Source organism: Zingiber officinale, chromosome 1A, assembly GCF_018446385.1.
Source record: "Zingiber officinale cultivar Zhangliang chromosome 1A, Zo_v1.1, whole genome shotgun sequence".
In the NCBI taxonomy this organism is placed as follows: domain Eukaryota; kingdom Viridiplantae; phylum Streptophyta; class Magnoliopsida; order Zingiberales; family Zingiberaceae; genus Zingiber; species Zingiber officinale.
Window position 1 is genome coordinate 121,477,390 of NC_055987.1, and position 22,178 is coordinate 121,499,567.

Consider the following 22,178-nt stretch of genomic DNA (forward strand, 5'->3'; position numbering starts at 1 on the left):
AGGAACCACGAGCCCATAAGGTGAATAAACACATTGAACCCAAGTACCACCTGATACGAGACCGTAAAGCGAGGAGAAGTTGTTGTCGCCAAGATTGCATCAGCAGATAACCTGGCAGATTCTTTCACTAAGGCCCTTCCGGCGAAAGCTTTTAATCGACATGTTTAGGGGATGAGAATCAGATGTATGGCAGTATTTATAGCAGCATAGTCTTTTAATATAAGTGGGAGATTGTTAGAGTGTATACTAAAAGTCTAGCTTTTTGTATAAACATTTATTTTGAAATAAGAATCACATTGGTCTAATGTCTACATTTATATGCTAAGTGTAGTTGTTTATTTAATTTATATTGAAGATAACATGGTGTGTGTTGTCAAATAGAATATCATGTTATCAGTTCCTTATAAATTATAAATAGTAGCTCACAACCAAGATGAAATGTGACAAACCATTGGAGTGATTGTACTGTAATTTGGTATTAGTTTATCTTGACTATAAAATTACACTAGTACATTATGAGTGTATTGAGCATGACCATTTGAGGTAGTTCCTTTTTATACTGACTACATAAAAGAACAAAAACCTCTGTTATTATGGAAGTGTGTACTCTTAATCATGATATAATAACAAACATGTATACTTAATATTTATTTCTTTAATTTATCAAAGGGTAAGATTTAGTTCGTTAAATCAATAGGCCTGATAAGTAGGGAAGTGATATTATTTATATGGTGTGTTGTTGATTATAGAATGAAACTGTGTCCTAGCAATCTAGGTTGGTGATGCTCCCTTGAGGAGCTCATAAGGATTGTCATGTAAACCCTGCAGGTGGACTTAGTCCGACATGACAATAAGGTTGAGTGGTACTACTCTTGGAGCTAGATATTAATTAAGTGAGTTGTTAGTAACTCATTTAATTAGTGGACATTTGATATCTTAAACACAGAGAGGCTAACACACTCATGATAAGAAGGAGCCTATATTGTAATATGGGATTGGTGCGGTAGTGCAATAATAACTCTTTAATGGAATGAGTAATTATCGATGAACTTGAGTTGGGTGTTCAGGGCGAACACGAGAAGTTCAAGCTTATCGAGAGACCAAAACCAATTCCTCCTCTCGGTCCCTGTTGTAGCCTCTTATTTATAAAGTCTTATATCTACTTAAAGCCCAACTTCTTACCCATCTTGATGTGGCCGGCCAAGCCAAGCTTGGAGCCCAAGCTAGGGCCGGCCAAGCCAAGCTTGGAGCCCAAGCTAGGGCCGGCCAAGCCAAAGATTGGAGCCAAGTTGTGGCCGGCCAAGCTTGGAGCCAAAGCTAGGTGGCCGACCACATAAAAATTAAAAGGGTATTTTAAATTTTAAAACCTTTCCTTTTGTGGAAGCCATGGTTTTAAAAGAGAGTTTTTAAATTTTAAAATCTTTCCTTTTATAGCTTTCTATAAAGGAGTACGAGAGAGGTTTGATATCTTTCCTTATTTGTAGTTAAAAGAAATATTTTAATTTTTGATAAAACTTTCCTTTTTTGTAACCATCCACATGTTTTTAAAAGAGAGATTTTAATTTATAAAATTTTCCTTTTATAACCAACAAGGGATTTAAAAGAGAAATTTTTTTATTAAAATTTCTTATCGGAAACAAATAAGGAAGTTTTAATTTTATGTTTAAAACTTTCTTTGTTTAGAGCACATGTGTAGGGCCGACCATGACAAGCATTAAACGAAGTTTTAATTTTTTGTTTTAAAACTTTCCTTTTTAGTCATTGGCAAGGAATATAAGGAAGTTTTAATTATGTTTAAAACTTTCCTTTTTTGCCAAGACCAAGGATTATAAAAGAGATAGAGGGGGTGCCTCATGAGATAACATATCTTCTATTCCTCTCTTCCAATCCTTTGGTGGCCGACCTTTTTCCTTTTCTCTTCTCCTTTTATTTTCTCTCTTGGTGGCCGGCGGCATCAAGCATTGCTTTCTCTTGGTGGCCGGATGCTTGAAGGAGAAGAAGAAGAGAAGGAAGCTCTCTTGTCTAGCATCCCTTGGAGGTTAGTTGGTGGCCGAATCTTGGAAGTGTTAGAGTGTATACTAAAAGCCTAGCTTTTGGTATAAACATTTATCTAGAAATAAGAATCACATTGGTCAAATGTCTACATTTGTGATAAATGTAGTTGTTCAATTAATTTATATTGTAGATAACATGGTGTGTGGTGTCACACACAGAAGATCATGTTATCAATACCTTATAAATTATAAACAGTAGCTCACGACCATGATGGAAAGGAACAAACCATTGGAAGGTCGTAGTGTAATTAGGTGTTAGTTTATCTTAACTATATAATTACACTAGTACACTAAGAGTGTATTGAATAGGACCATTAGAGGTCATTTCTTTTATACTGACTTTATAAAGGGACAAAGACCTCAGTTATTATGGAAGTGTGTGCTCTTAATCCTAATATAATAACAAGCACATATATTTGATATTTATTTCTTTAATTTATCAATGGGTGAGATTTAGTTCGATGAATCAATAAGCCCGATAAGTTGGGAAATGATATCACTTATAGTGTGTGTTGTTGATTATAGAAGGAAACTATGTCCTAGTAATCTAGGTTGAGAATGTCCCCAAGAGGAGCTCATAAGGATTGTCATGTTAAACCCTGCAGGTGGACTTAGTCCGACATGACGATGAAGTTGAGTGGTACTACTCTTGGAGCTAGATATTAATTAAGTGAGTTGTCAGTGACTTACTTAATTAGTGGATATTTGTTATCTTAAACACAGGGAGACTAACACACTCATAATAAGAAGGAGCCCAAAATGTAATTTGGGATTGGTGCGGTAGTTCAATAATAGTTCTTTAGTGGAATGAATTATTATTGATGAAATTAAGTTGTGTGTTCGGGGCGAACACGGGATGCTTAATTTCATCGGGAGACCAAAACCAATTCCTCCTCTCGGTCCCTATCGTAGCCTCTAGTATATAGAGATTTATACTCACCGCATACCCACCTTCTTACCCATCCAATGGGGTCGACCAAGCTAGCTTGGAACCCAAGCTAGGGCCGGCCAAGATCAAGTGGATGAGTCATGTAGGTGGCCGGCCACTAGAATATTAAAAAGGATTTTTATTAAAATTATTTCTTATGTGGATATCATGATTTTAAAAGAGAGTTTAAAAATTAAAAATTTCCTTTTATAACTTTTTACAAAAGATTAAGAGAAGAGATTAATCTCTTTCCTTATTTGTAGTTTAAAAGGATTGTTTTAATTTTTGGTAAAAACTTTCCTTATTTGTAAATCATCTACATGTTTAAAATAGAGTTTAAAATTTGAAATCTTTCCTTGTTTGTTGATTAAAGGAGGATTTTAAATTTTAAGAAAACTTTCCTTTTTAACCATGTTCATGATTTAAAAGAGAGTTTAAAATTAAATATTCTCTTTTATAAGTTTCTACAAAAGATTAAGAAAAGATTTGATATCTTTCCTTATTTGTAGATTAAAAGAGATTTTAAATTTTTAGAGATAACTTTCTTTTTATCCACATGTTTAAAAGAAAGATTTTAATTTATTAAATTTCCTTTTTATAAACCAATCATAAAGGGATAAAAATTATTGGAGAAATTTTTTATAAAAATTTCTGGAGACAAATTAGGAAGTTTTAATTAATTAAAACTCTCCTTGTTTGTAGCTTTTATATGACCGGCCAAATAAAATTGAGAAAGAATTTTATTTTTAATTAAATAAATTTTTCTTTTCAATGGCAAAAGAATTAAGGAAGTTTTTATTAAAATTTCCTTATTTGCCAAGATCAAGGATTATAAAAGAGGGGGTAGAGGAGGCTTCAAGGCTAAGGACTCTATTCTATTTTTCTCCTTCTTTTCCTTGGTGGTGTGGCCGGCCCTTTCTTCTTCTCTTCTTCTTCTCTTTGTGGCCGAACCTCTTCATGCTCATGGAGTTTTAATTGGTGGCCGGATCTAGCTTGAGGAAGAAGGAGAGAAAGCTTACATCCCTTGGAGCTTGGTTGGTGGAAAAGATCTTCATCTTTTGGAAGCTTTGTGCTTGGCCGAAATTTGAAGAAAAGAAAAGAAGGTGCTTTGGTGGTTTCTCATCTCGGAAGATCGTTGCCCACACAACGTCCGAGGTTAGAAGAGGAATACGGTAGAAGATCAAGAGGTCTTTCTAAAAGGTATAACTAGTAATTTTTCTTTCCGCATCATACTAGTTATTTTTGGAAATAATACCAAATACAAGAGGCATGCGATTCTAGTATTTCGAATATGTTTTTCGATGTTGTGTTCTTTTGTTTTTTCCTTGTGATTTGATTGTTCTTTTCGGTTAACCTAAAGTTATTTTAGGAAATTAAATATTAGCTTTCCATAAAAGGTTTTGTCTAGTCGGTGGTGGTTGCTCCCATATCCAAGAAGGCCATGTGCCTCGCCACGTCGAACCATTGTGGAAATTAATATTTAATGGAATTAATAACTTAAGGTGATTTGGGTCGAACGTGTTAAGTTCCGCAGGAGATCCAAGTCAAAACCTAAAAGAACAAATAGATTAAGTTTTGGATCAAACGTGTTAAGTTCCGCAGGCGATCCAAAATTTAATTTAAAAGAACACATGGTAGCTAGGAAAAGGTTCAGACCTTTGTACAAAATTTTTTGTACAATCTAGGTTTTCCGAGTAGCAACCAACAATTGGTATCAGAGCTAGGGTTTTGCCTCTGTGTATTTGGTATTAGTTTAATTATGCACATGTCATACATAATTTAGGCAGGTTAATAGTAGGATGTGCTAACTTTGTGGATGCAGGATCCAACTATTATGACTTATAGTTATTATGTGTGTGATTGGACCCTTGGACATGTCAAGGGCATTTTATTGTGTGTGCATGATTGTATTATAAAATACAGCAGGAGCTGTATTTAGTTTTATTAGGATTTTATTTTGATCTAGTTACATGTACATTCCTTTTATGGAATATAGGATCGATGGATGTAAATTTTATTTTATATTCGATCTAGTTTACATGTACATTCCTTCGAGGAATATAGGATCAAAATGTAAAATTCTATTTATGTCGCGGATCGAATCTTGCAAAGCGTGGAACCTTCTAAGGACCAGAGGCGCAGCGAAACTAGGAGCAAGATGGATGCGACAGCTATACCCAGTGGCAGTGGCCAAATATGGCAGAAGCTTGGGATGACAACACACGGAGGACAACTAGAGATAAAAGCCATAATAGTTGAAAATTAGATTTTCTATTTATTGCTTTTATATTGTGTTGTGTGTGCATGTTAGTTTACATATTTAGTAGGCTAGCATAGTTAAAATTCCTCATTTATAAATAACTAAGTGGGAGAGGGATTTTTAAGTAAATCTCATGGTCTCCATTACTGGTTTGTAAGTGATGCAAACAAGCTTGCGCGTTGGCTCCGAGTGCCTTCCTCCATAACGGATGAGCTTGTTTGTGGATCACTAGAACAGACTTCCATTTTTGGATGACTATAGGAAGTTAATTAAGAGCGTGTGATCTTCCCCAACGGAAGGGGCATAATCTTATTAATGGACTTAGTGTCAAGTAATGGTATGCACTTAGACACATCTAATAGTATCCTCCCCATCGGAGTCACTGCTATTATTTGTGTGACCAAATGATACCAACTATTAATTTTATTTGTCAAAAAGTTAGATTGACAAGATAATAAAATTAATGGGTTAAAACCCTCCTTTTACAAATGTTGAATTTGTATACGTCCACACTAACGTGGTATGCAAAATTCACGGTGTTTGAGGTGTTGGTGAATTTAAATAATATTGTTTGAGGAATCAATATTTTTTTAAAAATTCAAAAGTTTTTGACCAAATATTTGATCAAAGACAGATCAACTATTAATTTTATTTCGTCATAAAGTAAAGTTGACGAGATAATAAAATTAATGAATAAAATCTCCTCTTCGATTTTGTATACGTCCACACTATCGTGGCATACAAAATTCATGGGGATTTTTAAGGAGTTGATCTTAACCAAGTATTTTTGTGATTCTTAGGATTTAAAATGTTTGTCAATCCCCTAGTAGTCATACTATAGAAAAGACTTAGTAATCTCAATTGTAATGATTGGAAATAGGACTTGGACATTAAGGTAGACTGTCTTCTTAGAACTAAGAACAATATAGGTGTATTTAATTCATTAGTTGAAACATGTTTAGTGGTGTTATCTACCAGAACCTGGAGTGTAGATACAGATGCCATTAATCATGTCCGCAATTCATTGCAGGGTTCCAGGAAACCCGGCAACTAAATGAAAATTAAAACACCGTCTACATGGGCACTACTGTAAAAATGGTAGCTGTTGCAGTGGGAGATGTTTATCTTTTGATAAGAATAAAACATGGATTTTTGAGTAATTGTCTTTACGCACCAAGTTTAGAAAGAACTAGTTTTCAGTTTCTAAACTATTCAAAGAACTTGATATTCTGCCTCTTTTAATAACAAAATTGTTATTAAGAAAAAGAGGGAAGTTATCTGTTCTGGTACGTTGGTTGGCAATTTATAAATCCAATAACTCTCACGATGTAACAAATGGAAATTAGCAACATATCTTCTAACTTTAAGAGAAAGTAACCTTCGAAAATGAACCAATTATATCTTTGGCATCTAAGGCTAGGTTATATTAACTTGAGTAGGATTCATTGGTAGCTGATGAACTTTTGGGTTCATTAGTAGTGGAAATCTTTCCATCCTACGAGTCTTACTTGGAAGGAAAAATAACCAAGAAGCTTTTAAGTCTAAGGGGTATGGAGTCAAAGATACATTGGAATTGGTTCATTCTGATTTGTGTGATCCTATGAGCATCCAGGCAAGAGGTTGTTTCAAATATTTCATCTATTTTATAGACAACTATTTGAGATACGGATATATTTACTTGATGTGCCGCAAGTCTAAGTGCTTTGATTAGTTCAAAGAGTACGAGGCTGATGTGGAGAAACGACAAAGTAAAAGTATCAAGACACTACGGTAAGATCGTAGTGGCAAGTACCTCTTGAGAGAATTTAGGAGTCATTTATCAGAAGTAGGGATTCAATCCCAACTAACTGCACCTGGTGTAGGAAAAGGAAGGTATAGGACTCTTATGGAAATAAGTAGATTGATGAGTTATTAAGAATATTATCAAAATCATTTTAAGGATATACTCTGGAAACGGGAGTGAATATAGTACCTTCTAAAGTCAGAACTCTCTACTCATATAGAATTGCTGAATAGACGTAAGCCTATTTCGAAGCATATTAGGATTCGGGTAGTCCAGCACATATACAGAAGAGAGACAATGATAAGTTGGACAGGAATTCACTTGTTTGTGGGTTATCCTAGTGAAATGAAAGTAGGTTTATAGTCTTAAAAATCAGAAGGTCATTGTTAGCATCAATGACCGATTTTTAGAAAAGGACTATGTAATAAACCATGTGCCTATAAGAAAATTTGTTCTTAAGGAAATAATAAAAGGCATGTCTAATCTAGTACCAACTGTACAAGATGAGATACCACAAGAAAACTACAACACGTATCACAAATGATACACAATTGCAGAAAGTGCCTTGTCGTAGTGGGAGGGTTGTTAGGCAACCTAAAAAGATTCATGTTTTGGGAGAGTTTTTAGACTCGATCCCTGGAGGACATGAACCTGATCTCCGGACATATGACGAAACACTCCAAGATAAAGATGCAACATCTTGGCAAAGAGTAATGAATAACAGAATTAGAATATATGTATTCTAATAAAATCTGGAAGCTTGTAGAACCACCAAATAGTGCAAAAGCCTTTGGGTGTAAAAAGATCTATAATAGGAAAAGAGGGATAGAAAGGAAGGTAGTAACTTTCAAAGCAAGGCTTGATGAAAAAGGAAACTTTTTCACTGGTAGCCATGCTTAAGTCTATCCAGATTCTTTTATCTATTTGACAAGTGGATGTCAAGACAGCATTCCTTAATGGAAGTCTTGATGAAAGCATCCATATAAAGCAACCAGAAGGGTTCATTGCAAAGGGCTAAGAGCATCTTGTGTGCAAGCTCAATCAGTCTATGGACTGAGGCAAAGCTTCAAGGTCTTGGAACATCCGGTTTATCAAAGTAATCCAGACCTATGGATTTATTGAGTAAACGGATAAGTCTTGTGTATACAAAAGGTGTGATGGAAACGTGGTGGTATTTCTTGTGCTATACGTAGATAACATTTTTGGTAGTTGTCTTTAACCAAGTAGCTTCTCAGTGTATCTTTATTTTTCATTTCTTTATTATTCTTTTATGCAAGTGTTATATTAATTATAAGTTCGAGAACAATATTTGTTTTGTTTAATTTATACAGGGGTTATTCACCCCTCCCCTCTAGCCGACCGACGAGAGTTCTAACACATATGCTAAGAGACCTTCGTGCTGCAAAATAGAGAACTATGCCCTATAAATCGGAATGACCCTTAGGCCGACCGGACATATGCTAAGAGGTAGGGAGCTATGTCCTGTAAACCCAACCGACGCTTAGGTCAACCAATTGTATGCTGAGAGTTAACTTAGTGTTGCAAGATAGGCAACCATGCCTTGTAAGCCTGACCATCCCATGGGTTGTCCGGACATATACTGAGAGGTAGGAAGCTATGCCTTGTAAACTTGACCGACGCTTGGGTCGACCAACGATATGTTGAAAGTTGCCTTAGTACTATAACATAGGGAACTATGCCCTGTAAACCCAACCAGCCTTTGGGTCGACCGAACATATGTTGAGAGGTAGAGAGTTATGCCCTGTAAACCCAATTGGCGCTTGGGCCAACCGACCATATGTAGAGATTTGCCTTTATAGGATCAAAAAGACGCTAGAGGGGGGAGGGGGGGGGGGGGAATATACTCGAGTTTGTAGTCGTCTCTCGACTGTTGATGCGTAGACTTGGGTTTATAGCCGCCACTTGGCTGTTGAAGGTGTAGACGAGGGTTTATAGTCGTCACTCAACTGTTGATAAAAACAAGGGTTTATAGTCGCCGCTCGACTATTGACAAAAACAAAGATTTATAGTCGTCGCTCAACTGTTGATGAAGACAAAGGTTTATAGTCGTCGCTTGACTGTTGACGAAGACAAGGGTTTATAGTTGCCGCTCGACTATTGACGAAGATAAGAATTTATAGTCGTCGCTTAACTGTTGATGTAGACTAGGTTTATAGTCGTCGCTCGACTTTTAACTCGGCTGAATGACACAAGAGTTTGGAACACTTTAGATTTTTACTCATTGTCTTCCTGCATTCACAAGACACACACTTATACTAGTACATCTGGATTTAACCACACACCTCTCACCCGACCCTATAACACCTAATTTTGAACTAATAGGTTACTCTAACTCAGATTAAGCCAGCTGTAAACTAGATCATAAAAGTACAAGTGGTGGATGTCAATTACTTAGATCATCACGTGCCAACTAGTTTAGTAGAAAATAACACTGTGCTAGATTATCTACTACTACAGTCGAGTACATAGCAATGGGTGAGTGTGTAGCACAACTATTATGGATGATGCACACATTAAAAGATTTTAACTTAGAATATAAAAAAATGTAAAAATCCATATTGATAATATTAGTTCAATCAACTTAACCAAAAATCTAGTGCATCATTCAAAAACCAAGCATATTGAAATCAAACATCACTTTATTAGAGATCATGTCGCCAAAGGAGACATTGAACTCAACATAGTTGAGTCCAAATCAAATTTGGCTGACATTTTCACGAACTATTATCGGAATCCCAATTCAGTAATCTACGAAGACGACTAGAAATATGCATGATAAACTAGGATTGTTATTATCAAATAAATTTTCAAGTGATTTGTAAATTTTAAGAAAATTACTTACTTATATTTTCTAAATATTTCTCATTTCTATAGTGTTGCAAAACTATTTTGGACTTAGTGTAAATTGAACCCATAGAAAGCATGATCCTATGGATCTAGGGAACAAGCATCTCACAAACATATTAGGTCTACCTTGATTGTGTATTCAAAAACATAGAATAGCGTGAGATGTGTAAGCCTTTTGTCTGGACTTCAGATGCTTGTATCAGTGCATCAAAATAAGTATAGGCTATAAATACAACAATACATTGATCAAGTTAAGCAATTCTTCTTAATAAATAATAAGCTAGATTAAATTTTATTTAACTTGACTAATCAAGTGAACACTACTATCTTCTGGTAGATAATTAGTAACTAGCAGTTAGATATGTGTTAAGGATATTGGTAGTTGAATGATTACTTTTAAATAAATATATCAGATTCAATGAGAGGATCTAATCATTTATCAAAAATTCTCAAGTGTTTATTTAAGTAATTTTTGAAAGAGTTTACTCAATGATTTTTAAGAAAATTTACTCCAAAATTTTTACTCAAAATTTGAACACTATTTTTTAGAACAAATTTACTCAGAAAATGTTGAAAAAGTCTTTAGAAATTTTTAAAACAAATTATTCCAATATAGAGTATAAACCTCTCCTTGATTCCAACATATACGAACTATTTACTTTCAGTTCTCTTTCTGCATTACTATATGGCATTACTCATCTTTTATTCATTTTTATACCTTATTTTTTTATAAATGCTAAATGGGGAGGGTATGGGTTAATGTAGAAAAAGAACAAACAAATTTGATCAAGTAAATCAATTTTTAAACTAACTTAGATCATTTGTTTGCATGTTGCATATTGTCTTTTAATATTATATTTTTTTTTCTAGCTTTAACATAGGTTATCATTGTATCAAAAAGGAGAAAATTATTGGTGTAATTTGCACTAATGATCTAACTCATGTTTTGATGAATAATAAGTGGATTAAAGTTAGAGTATTTTATGATCTAATTACTTTACTAAGTGTGCGGGAGTCGACGGTTTTGGGGGACCTGACACTAGGTTGAAATCCAACTCAGTCAGTGAGACCCGATAGCTGGTGCAGAGTCCAGATAGATCCGTGGGGCCTGATATCTGGTGGGAAGTCTGATTAGGTCTACGGGACCTAACAACCGTCTGAAGCCCAGTTGGGTCTACAGGACCTGACAACTGGCGGGAAGACCTAATGAGTCTAAGATAAGTCAAGCGACTACAATTAGTAAGTGGAGGAAAGCAACTAGAGGAGAGATCCAGTGAGGGCGCATTCTCGGTTGAGCGAATTGTAAGCGTCGGTCCAACTTAGGTCCATCTGAAAAACCTAAGTTGAGATCTTAACTAGATCCTGATCTCGGGGAGACAGGACCTAATTACTACTATTATTTTATTATGTTGTGTTAACTCTATTTTACAGGATAAATATATCTTTTATTGCCTAGACTAACTTATTTTTTTCAGGAAAGAAAAGTTGGAAAAAGAGTGTCTGAGCGCCCAGAGTTGGTCCGAGCACCCAAACCAACTGCGACCAGCGGGTGCCTAGCCAAGCACCCGGGAGTTCCAAGCGCCCGGAATTGGTCCAGGCACCCAGACCAGAAAAGTTATCCAAGAGCTGAGTTGGAGTGCGTCGAGTGGCCGAGCCCACGTCAACGGTCCAGGAGCCTGAAGGGGGGGTCCTAGCGCCCAGAGGTGGATAAAACTTCATGGATGAAGTTTCGACGAGAGGTCGCCACGTCAGCATGGTTCAAGCACCTGGAGGAATTCCAAGTGCCTGGAATGGGCTTATATAAAGGCCTTCGACTAGTAACTTCAAAACATCAATTGTTACAACTTTCGTACTCACGCGCTGCTCTTAAAAGGTCTCCAAGATACCTAAAAGCTGCCCCGACAACCTGTGCTCAAGATTTTAAAGTTGTATTGTCGGTATAATTTAATTCCTGCAATTCTACTTAAATGTTGTAATTGCTTCGTGATTATAGTGATTGCCCAACGAAAGTACTCAATGAGTGTGAGCCTTAGAGTAGGAGTCATCAAAGACTCCGAACCAAGTAAAACCACCTGTGTTAGCGTTCTCTTTTCATCTCTGTTCTTTTCCGCTGCGTACTCTTGATTTCAGAAAAAGTGAAAAATGCTATTCACCCTCCCCCTCTAGCGTATTTAGGGTCCTAAAGTTCATACACCCAGAAATGACCTATAAAAAGGCCTTCGACCAGAAGCTTCAATACATCATTTGCTTCAACTTTGGTACTCACACGCTGCTTCGAGAAGACTTCGACGACGCCAAAAGGCTACTTCGACAACCAATGCTTAATTGTTCCTCTACTTTTTTTTTGTCAATAACATTTACTTTATAGTTCTTGTACTCAAATTCTATAAATCTCTGTGAACGGATAATGATTGCCCAACGAAAGCACTCATCGAGTACGGGATTTAGAGTAGGAGTCGTCGAAGGCTATGAACCAAATAAAAATTACTTATGTTAGCGCTTGTTCTTTGTTCTTTGTTCTTTCTTCCGCTGCATATTCTTATGATTTTCAAAAAAATGACGAATGGTATTCTCCCCATTCTAGTGGTTCTTTAACAATTTAACCAACTTAATTAATTTAAAATTAAAAACTTAAATTGAACTTAAATGATAATTAATTAAATACTAATTAAACCTTAACTAAAATATAATTAAACTTAACAAAAACAAAAATTATATGATGCAGGGGAGGCACCAAATTAGTTGGCACCTCTAAAACACATGTTGGTGCAGGAAGCATCCGACGATTGAACCTATGTTTTGATTATGCCAAAGGGTTCAAGTTAAGTTGTTTTGTGACTAACATATTTGAATGAGATTGCAGGAAAATCCTAAGGTTACTTAGGTAAAAGTCCTAGCTGCGATTAGGCAGGTGGAAAATCTTAGGGGGTGGTAACCCTAGGTGAAGAAAAGTCCTAGCTGTGGCTAGGCAAGGAGAAAACCCTAAAGGGCAGTAACCTTAGGTACTAGGGGGAGGTAACCCTATTGGTAAAAAAATCCTATGGGGCGGTAACCTTAGGTCCTAGGGGGTGGTAACCCTAGGTGGTGGAAAACCCTAAGGGGCAGCAACCTTAGGTCCTAGGAGGTGCTAACCCTAGGTGGCGGAAAAATCCTAGGGGGTGGTAACCCTAGGCAGAAAATCTAGTCGGTCTGGAGGATCAGACTGGCAGCAGGTGTGCTCTCCTGAGTGGAGTAGGTGAGGATGCGTTCCCCGCGGAGGGAACAGTAGGTGTCAATTTGACCTAGGGGTTTCGGTCGGAAATCCGAAGTCAGAACCAGACAGTCCATTGACTGTCAAACATTTATATTTATGGTATTATTATATGCTAACTTTGTTTTGCAGGATATATTGTTGTTTTGTGGACTAACATATCTTGCAGGGATAAAATAAAAAGGTTTGCCTTGGATGACCAGTACCCGAGGCGCCCTCCATGGAGCTTGCAGGTGCCTCAGGTGCAAGGCAGAAGCTGAGCAGAAAGCCAGGCTAGAGGTGCCCTCATGGAGGCTTGAGGCGCATCGGACGACATTGAAGGCGCCCTCCAGGGGATTGGTGGCACCCTCAAGTGGATAGGCGAATACTTCTTCGGAGCTGATCCACGCTGCGGATCTAGAGGTGATGGAGGCGCCCTCAAGGGGCTTGGAGGCGCCTTCAATAGTCCTTATATGAAGATCTCGACCAGCAGCTTTGACAATCACTTGAAAAGTCATCTTTCTTTAGTGCGCTGCTAACAAGACATTCCGGCTAAGCTACGATAAGTTCCCGACGACCTGGAGTTGCGATTTTACGATTTCTTGTTGTCGGTATAAGTTTCCAGTGCACTTAATTGTAATCATTTCTTATAATCCTATTTACGCGATTATAGTTGTTGCCCAAAGTAAACACTCAACGAGCGTGAGCCTTGGAGTAGGAGTCACCCTAGGCTCCGAATCAAGTAAATACTTGGGTCTTTCTGTGTTATGTTCTTTATTATTCTGTTGCTTTACTCGATAGTTTTTCGATACGAAAAGTGAAAGCCACGAGCGGTATTCACCCCCCTTCTAGCGTGTCTCGATCCAACAATTGGTATCAAAGCAGGGTCGCTTTGATTTGGTGCAACCACCAGTCAAGCATATTTTCGTGGTGTTTTTCAGTTTTTCAAAGTCGATCGGAATCGGTATTCTTGCCGCCTTCCAATTCAATTTTTTTTCGTAATCGAATTCTTCTCTCGAAGTCGATGTAACACCACTCGAGATCGTATTTTATTTTTCTTTTAAACCGCACTACTAATCCAGGATCAAGTCCTGGGATGAGTTTTTCTATTTTCTTTGCGTAGTTGATTTCGTTTTTATGGCACTCCAAGAAGGTTATAGCACCGCTCGCCCACCGCTCTTCACCGGAGAAGACTTCAGCTACTGGAAGGGCCGGATGGAGTCATACCTTCAGACTCACTTTGAAGTCTGGGTAATCATCAAATCGGGTTGGAACTACCAACTGACGGCGTCGGCAAACCAATACCATACGAGAACTGAGACGCAACTTTAATAAAGAAAGTAGAAGCCAACGCCAAGGTGACTTGCACCCTCCAATGTGGACTGATGAAGGAGGAGTTGAACCGCATCAGCCCATTCTCGAGCGCCAAAGAACTATGGGAGAAGCTGATTGAATTACATGAAGGAACATCCGACACGAAGGTAAGTAAGAGGGATCTAATTCTCAACAAATTATACAATATAAAATTGCAAGAAGGTGAGACGGCTAGCCAACTCCACGCCCGGATATAAGATCTACTCAACGGACTCCACGCAATCGAACAAAAAGTGGAGAACAGCGACATCCTATGGTATGCCCTAAATGCCTTTCCAAGGAACACCTTGTGGGCATCCATGGTAGATGCTTACAAGGTTTCTAAGGACTTATCTTCAATTAAATTAGATGAACTATTTGCTGAATTTGAATTTCATGAACAAGTTAACGCACAATCAACCGAGAAGAGTATAGCTTTGATTGCAGGTAAAGGCAGATCGCGCGAATCAAAACCAAGATGTAGAATCGAAGCAGAGTTAGAAGAAGAACCAGACTCGGACAATGATGACGACGAACTCACGACCGAACTCGTCAATTTGGTGAGGAAGCTCTACAAAAAGAAGAAGGACTTCAACAAGAAGGACGTTAAAAAGATGATCCAGTCCAAGGAGGCCCAACCAAAGGTGAAATTCGAAGTAACATGCTACGGCTGCAACCAAAAGGGGCATATCAAAGCCAACTGCCTGAACCAGAAAGATGCGAAGAAACAAGAAAGAAGAAGGCTCTGAAGGCGACCTGGGATGAGTCTTCCTCAGAAGAATCTGACGATGAAGAGCTCGAACAGACGAGTTTTCTTGCAATGACTACCTGGGATCAAATCAACGAATCCGGAAGCGAGGACGAATCGGAAACTGAGTCCGAGAGAAGCCACAGATCTGTATCCATTTCCGAAGGGCCCAACCCCTCTATAAGTACTTCTCGTTTGTACAATTTAATTAATTATTTGATGCATAAATTATCTAAATCTAATATTCAAATCAAGTCACTTTTAAAGGAGGTAACAACCCTTAAAGAAGTAACTAATTCCGAATCCTTGACTGACTATGTTCAGACTGGAACATCAACTCAAGTTCAAAAGCTTGAGAAAGAGAATTCCAGTCTGAAAACTCAAGTCAAAGATTTAAAGATAGCATTGGAACGGTTTACACTAGGTTCCAAGAATCTTAACTTGATTCTTGGAAAATAGAAAGTCGTATATAATCGATCCGAACTAGGATTTATAACTAACAGAAAATACCGGTCTTATCTATCACTTGTTAACAGACCAAATAGAAAGGTAGTCCAAGCATGGGTACCTAAGTCCAACTTGGGCAATCAAGTTAGACTTGGTCAATATTGGATCCCTGATAATTAGCATTTTTATGTAATATTTTAGCTCTCATACTTAGCATTTTTATCCTCTCATCCACTTAAATCTTGCTTAATATTATGATTTATGAGTTAGGATATATTTATGAGCTTTTTATACTCTTTCCCTAATTTTGCTATTATTTCATGATTTTTGTAGGGAATTAAAGAGGAGCCATAGACATAAGTGGAGTCAAATTAATTGGACCCAATGCTAAGGTTGAGCATGAGCTAATTTGAAGAGCTTGACTCATTTCATTCCAATTTGGATCAAGAAAGAACTAGAGCTTCACTCTTCAAGTCCAATCACAAAAACCCAACTCATCTAATTTAGAGCCCAATTTTGAACCCTATTCTTGATGGATCCAGATTCCATTCCTAATGGATCTATTTTCTCCATCCAAATCCGACCCGTTAAGAAACCTCTCCCTATGTCTTCCGCACGGCACAGTACCGAGAGGGGGGATCCCATTCGCGACTTCCACTTCTCACGCCACCACCGCCCCTTCGCTTCTTCTTCCTCCTTCACCAACGGCCGGCGGCCACCTCCGATCAACCACCGCCGCCGGCCGGACACCATCTCCTTCCTTCTTCTATTCACACCACAACCAAGGAGTTTCGCCTCTACCACTCAGTCTTCTCTCTGTTCACGAAATCCTCTGAGTTCGCTGCGTTTCTTCCTCGCGTGGGCTAGGGTTTGTGACAGAGACCACCAACGACTCCTTCCAAGGGATCCGGCCATAGCTCTTCATCCGGTTCAGATCTGGACAGTAGCAGATCTTCTTCCGGACAGCACCTTTTCTTCTAGCAGCAGCAATTTGAGTCCGAGCAGTTCCTTAATCTTCAACAGATCTGGACAGCTTAGGATTGTTGCATTTCTTCACTTGAATCATATTGATTGTTGATGTTTCTTTTAGTTGATTGTTTGATGCTTGTATTAAATTGTTCTCCCATGTTTTAGTGCACGTACTCATGTCATTTTCATTCATGCTCGTGAAGTGTTCGACAAAATGTTTCTTCCAACAGTAGATTTAAATTCGTGCACTTTATTTCACTTAATGTTTGTTTGTGTTGTCTTTTGAAATTGCTATAAGTTTTGTTCTTCGTTTGAATGCAATTAGACTAGGGTAGATTAGCTTTCTTTAATGCTCTAAGTTACATTCCATGCTTAGTTTTATTACTTGTTTACTCTATGTTGTCTTTAATTTCCTTGCAATCATAGTTTAAGTTAGACTAGGTTTTCATATTTGCATCCTCTTTCATTTATTAGGTTAGATTTCATTTAATGTTTCACTCTTTCATTCCTTAGTTTAATTCTATTATTAGTGAATCGTAGCGTAGAGTGACAATGCGCTATGAGGTCACTACTAATGGATAAATAGGATGTCTTTTATTAATTAGGATTAGATTTCATACTTGCATTGCTCTTTTGTTTTTTAGGTTTGATTTCATACTTGTTTGTTTTTCATATCGTAGTTTAAAATTCAAAACCCAACCCCTCCATTTTCACGTTAAAATTCAAAGTAATAATTGATCCTAATTTTATCATTTATCGCTACATTCTTTGGAGAGACGATCCGAGTCATCTCTATACTACTTTAGTGTAGAGGGGTTCGGTAAACATTAATTGTAATTTGACGTAAGCTCCCGTAGCACGACACTCGAGCTCACATCAAATTTTGGCGCCGTTGCCGGGGATCTTGTAGTGGTGTTTGATAATTTTAGGATTGCTTTCTTATTTTTCTACAAAATTTTGTTAAAAAATTGTTGTCAAATGCTTTCATGTTCATAGATTCATGTGTTGATATCATATATTCCTGTGTCTTCTAATCTTGTCTGTTAGTGTTTCAGTATAAGACCAGGACAATTCTTTCAGTTTAACATGAATCTTAATTCTCAACAATTTGGAGGTTTCAATGAATATCACAATTTGGATACTAGGCAAGTGAGACACATATGTACTAATTGTGGCAGTCCATCGCATCCAGTTGCTATATGTCATCTCATTCAAAAGACTGCTAGATTTCCTATGGAACCCCAATATGTCCAACATCAATATCAACAGGCATATGATCCAGCTCCTAGTACCTATAGTCATGACTGGGGTAATTATTCGACTCAGTACTTTCAACCCCAGATTCCAGAGCAGCATGGGTACTTCTAATCCCAATGCTATCAACCCCAACAAATTCCTGAGCAGTATGGAAATACACAGCAACAAGCTATTGAGCATCCTCAGTGTGATAATTCAAACTGGATGAACCATCCAAATTTTATGCATGGGAATAAACAACAACAATTGAATCAATCTTTTTCATCATATCAGATGTCACAAGGATTTCAGGATGATCCTATGCCCACATGGTCACATTCGGTCCAACAGATCAATCCAGTACCTTGGGGAACATTTCAAGAAAGCACTGAAGAAGTTCATGCCCCTAGTCAATCAAAATTTCAAGATCTGCAGGATGTTATGCAACAGATGCAGCAGCAACAAGAGGCATACAGCCAGTCTCAGCAAAGGAATGATGAATCACTACAGAATTGTCAGACATATTTGGATCAAATTGCAGCATTCATTAGTCAACGACAAGCCCAATTATCTAGTGAGGAGATGGATTCTAGAGAATGGCATAGCCCTGACCCTGATTCTACTTCTATACAGGACTCCTCTACCTTTTTATGTGATGATGTTGTAGTTGTAGATGATTTTGCTTCTTCTAATATTGTTGTTGCAGATATTGTAGATGCAGGTGTTGTTGGTGATGTTGAGGAGCTAGCTGAGTTTGATTATGCATCTATCGATAAGGAAAGTGTAGGGACTTACATAATGGAAGCAATGTCTCAAGAATCACCTAGTTTTGTTCCACGACCACTTGATGATAAGAGTGTAGGGACTCGTGCTATGGAGGCAGAGCCCCAAGAATCACTTCTTTTTGATGCACCACCAGAATCTGAGCCAGAACCAGAGTCTGAGTTATTATTTGATGAAGAGGAAGTCACATCCACTGTTCTAGAACCTCCAGGTACTTTTCAGTACAGCAAGGTAAATATTTCTTGTGATCTTGTAGAGAATTCCATAGAGGTTTCGAATATTGATTTTATTGGATGTGACTTATATTTGGATTCATGCTTATCTAAGTTTGATAGTGTTTTAGCTCTTCCTTACCCCACATGCGTGTGGAAGGTGCATCCTATCCTTGGCTTTGCAGGTTTTTACAGGCCCTTGGAGTGGATGCTTAAGTTGAATCGTCTTCAACCTCCGGGAAAAACTTTCAAAAAGAATAGGGGGAAGGGAATGGTCTTTACTTCAAATGCAAACATTCCACTCCCAACTTGGATTTTGCACCTGAATCGTTTGCAACCACCGGGAAGGATCATTCCCCTACCTACATGGATTCTACTTCTGAACCGTCTCCAACCGCCAGGAATAAAGGGGAGTTCGTTCCTTTTCTTTCCTTTTCTTGCTTTCCTTTATCTTTATACTTGCATGTTTGTTTGCTTCTATACTTTGCTTTCATACTTTGTTTTCTTGTTTTGCATTTTGTTTGGTTTTGTTTATACTTTGCCTGATTTTGAGTCATATCTCCCTAGATGTCCCTTTATAATGCTTTGAGAATTGAAAAAGACAGTTAAGTTTGACTATCAAGTTTTGGCTTCCTTGGTATTGTTGGGTACATTAATTGCATTAGTCATTTGTTATGGTGATGGACTCTATCTTGTTAGATTATGCATGATATTTGATTATTCACCTAGTGAGGTTTTTTTCACGCTTATCCTTAATCCTCTTGTGTGTGATAGCACTTGTGATACTTGACACTCTAGAACTTGCTTTGATTCTTTTTGAAATTATGGTAACATAAGCTTGCATGAATATGATAGAGGCAAATTTTCTTATTCATCTCTTAGTTGTTCCTATACTTTGTTGTTCTTACCCGTAAACATTTCACCTATTGCTTTCATGTTTCATTGTACTTTCCTTGTCATATCTTCTCATTGCCATTACATTTTATTTTCATTATCATTATCATTGTACTTCCCTTGTCACATCTTTTCATTGTCGTTATATTTTCACTATCATATCTTTATCCCTAGTCATTTGATGAGAGCATTGGGTGATTGCATGAAGAGTTATATTTTCTTTGGCATATCTTTATTATTATTTTTTTTAAGCCCCCTATTGTTGTGAGTTTTAAGTAATATCATGATTTGTTATATTGTCCGAGACGGACAAGTTTAAGTGTGGGGGAGGCAAATATGTATGGACGAATGCTTGTTAAAAAAAAAAATTCTCTCTATTCTTGTTGAAAAAAAAAGGAAAAAGAAAGAAAAAGAAAGAAAAAAAAAACAAAGAAAAAAATCAAAAAAATAAAAATAAAAAGAGAGGAAAAAAAATTTCTCAAGCATTTGTTGTTTTGTTAGTGATGAACAAGAAGAAATATCTCCATGGAAAGATTGATGTATATCCATTTTACATTGTTATTGAGAGATACTCATGAGTTAAGTTGTAAATGAATACATGCATTTTGGAGATGTTATAGTGGTTGATGTATATCACATTGAGAATGTGCAAAGAGAGTTGAGTGTTGGATGTTTGGGTGAGTTTTAAAGCATATTATTTGATTGTATTCTTCATGTTGATTACCCCAATGCTCTCATATTCTCTTTGAATTCCTTTATTGTCTATCCTTCTTGTTCTATTGTTTACATGTGAGGTTTCATTATTATTCATGACAAGTCCTCTTGATTTATGTATACTTATGTTTACATTAGTGGAGAAGTAGAAAATAAGCAAGCATATGGAAGTACAATGTCATGAGTTGCTTTGGAGAGAGCTCCACTTTCATGTCTATTATTTATGTGAGCATGAGTGTATATATTGTCCTTGTGAGATTTTATCATGCTTAGTCTATTCAAGTTGATTGAAATTACCATACTTGTTGACTTTTGTGAGAATTGGAACCATGAATACTTTGATTCTTAAAACTTGATCATCATAAATAACTTTCTTTTACTATTTTCAGAGTGTTGTTAGGGAATTGATAGGGAGATAAGTTTTTAGTTGCTTCTTAGTTTTATTTTATTTGCCCGAGACGTGCAAGAATAAGTGTGGGGGAATTGATAATTAGCATTTTTATGTAATATTTTAGCTCTCATACTTAGCATTTTTATCCTCTCATCCACTTAAATCTTGCTTAATATTATGATTTATGAGTTAGGATATATTTATGAGCTTTTTATACTCTTTCCCTAATTTTGCTATTATTTCATGATTTTTGTAGGGAATTAAAGAGGAGCCATAGACATAAGTGGAGTCAAATTAATTGGACCCAATGCTAAGGTTGAGCATGAGCTAATTTGAAGAGCTTGACTCATTTCATTCCAATTTGGATCAAAAAAGAACTAGAGCTTCACTCTTCAAGTCCAATCACAAAAGCCCAACTCATCTAATTTAGAGCCCAATTTTGAACCCTATTCTTGATGGATCCGGATTCCATTCCTAATGGATCTATTTTCTCCATCCAAATCCGACCCGTTAAGAAACCTCTCCCTATGTCTTCCGCACGGCACAGTACCGAGAGGGGGGATCCCGTTCGCGACTTCCACTTCTCACGCCACCACCGCCCCTTCGCTTTTTCTTCCTCCTTCACCAACGGCCGGCGGCCACCTCCGATCAACCACCGCCGCCGGCCGGACACCATCTCCTTCCTTCTTCTATTCACACCACAACCAAGGAGTTTCGCCTCTACCACTCAGTCTTCTCTCTGTTCGCGAAATCCTCTGAGTTCGCTGCGTTTCTTCCTCGCATGGGCTAGGGTTTGTGACAGAGACCACCAACGACTCCTTCCAAGGGATCCGGCCATAGCTCTTCATCCGGTTCAGATCTGGACAGTAGCAGATCTTCTTCCGGACAGCACCTTTTCTTCTAGCAGCAGCAATTTGAGTCCGAGCAGTTCCTTAATCTTCAACAGATCTGGACAGCTTAGGATTGTTGCATTTCTTCACTTGAATCATATTGATTGTTGATGTTTCTTTTAGTTGATTGTTTGATGCTTGTATTAAATTGTTCTCCCATGTTTTAGTGCACGTACTCATGTCATTTTCATTCATGCTCGTGAAGTGTTCGACAAAATGTTTCTTCCAACAGTAGATTTAAATTCGTGCACTTTATTTCACTTAATGTTTGTTTGTGTTGTCTTTTGAAATTGCTATAAGTTTTGTTCTTCGTTTGAATGCAATTAGACCCAAGATTAGCTTTCTTTAATGCTCTAAGTTACATTCCATGCTTAGTTTTATTACTTGTTTACTCTATGTTGTCTTTAATTTCCTTGCAA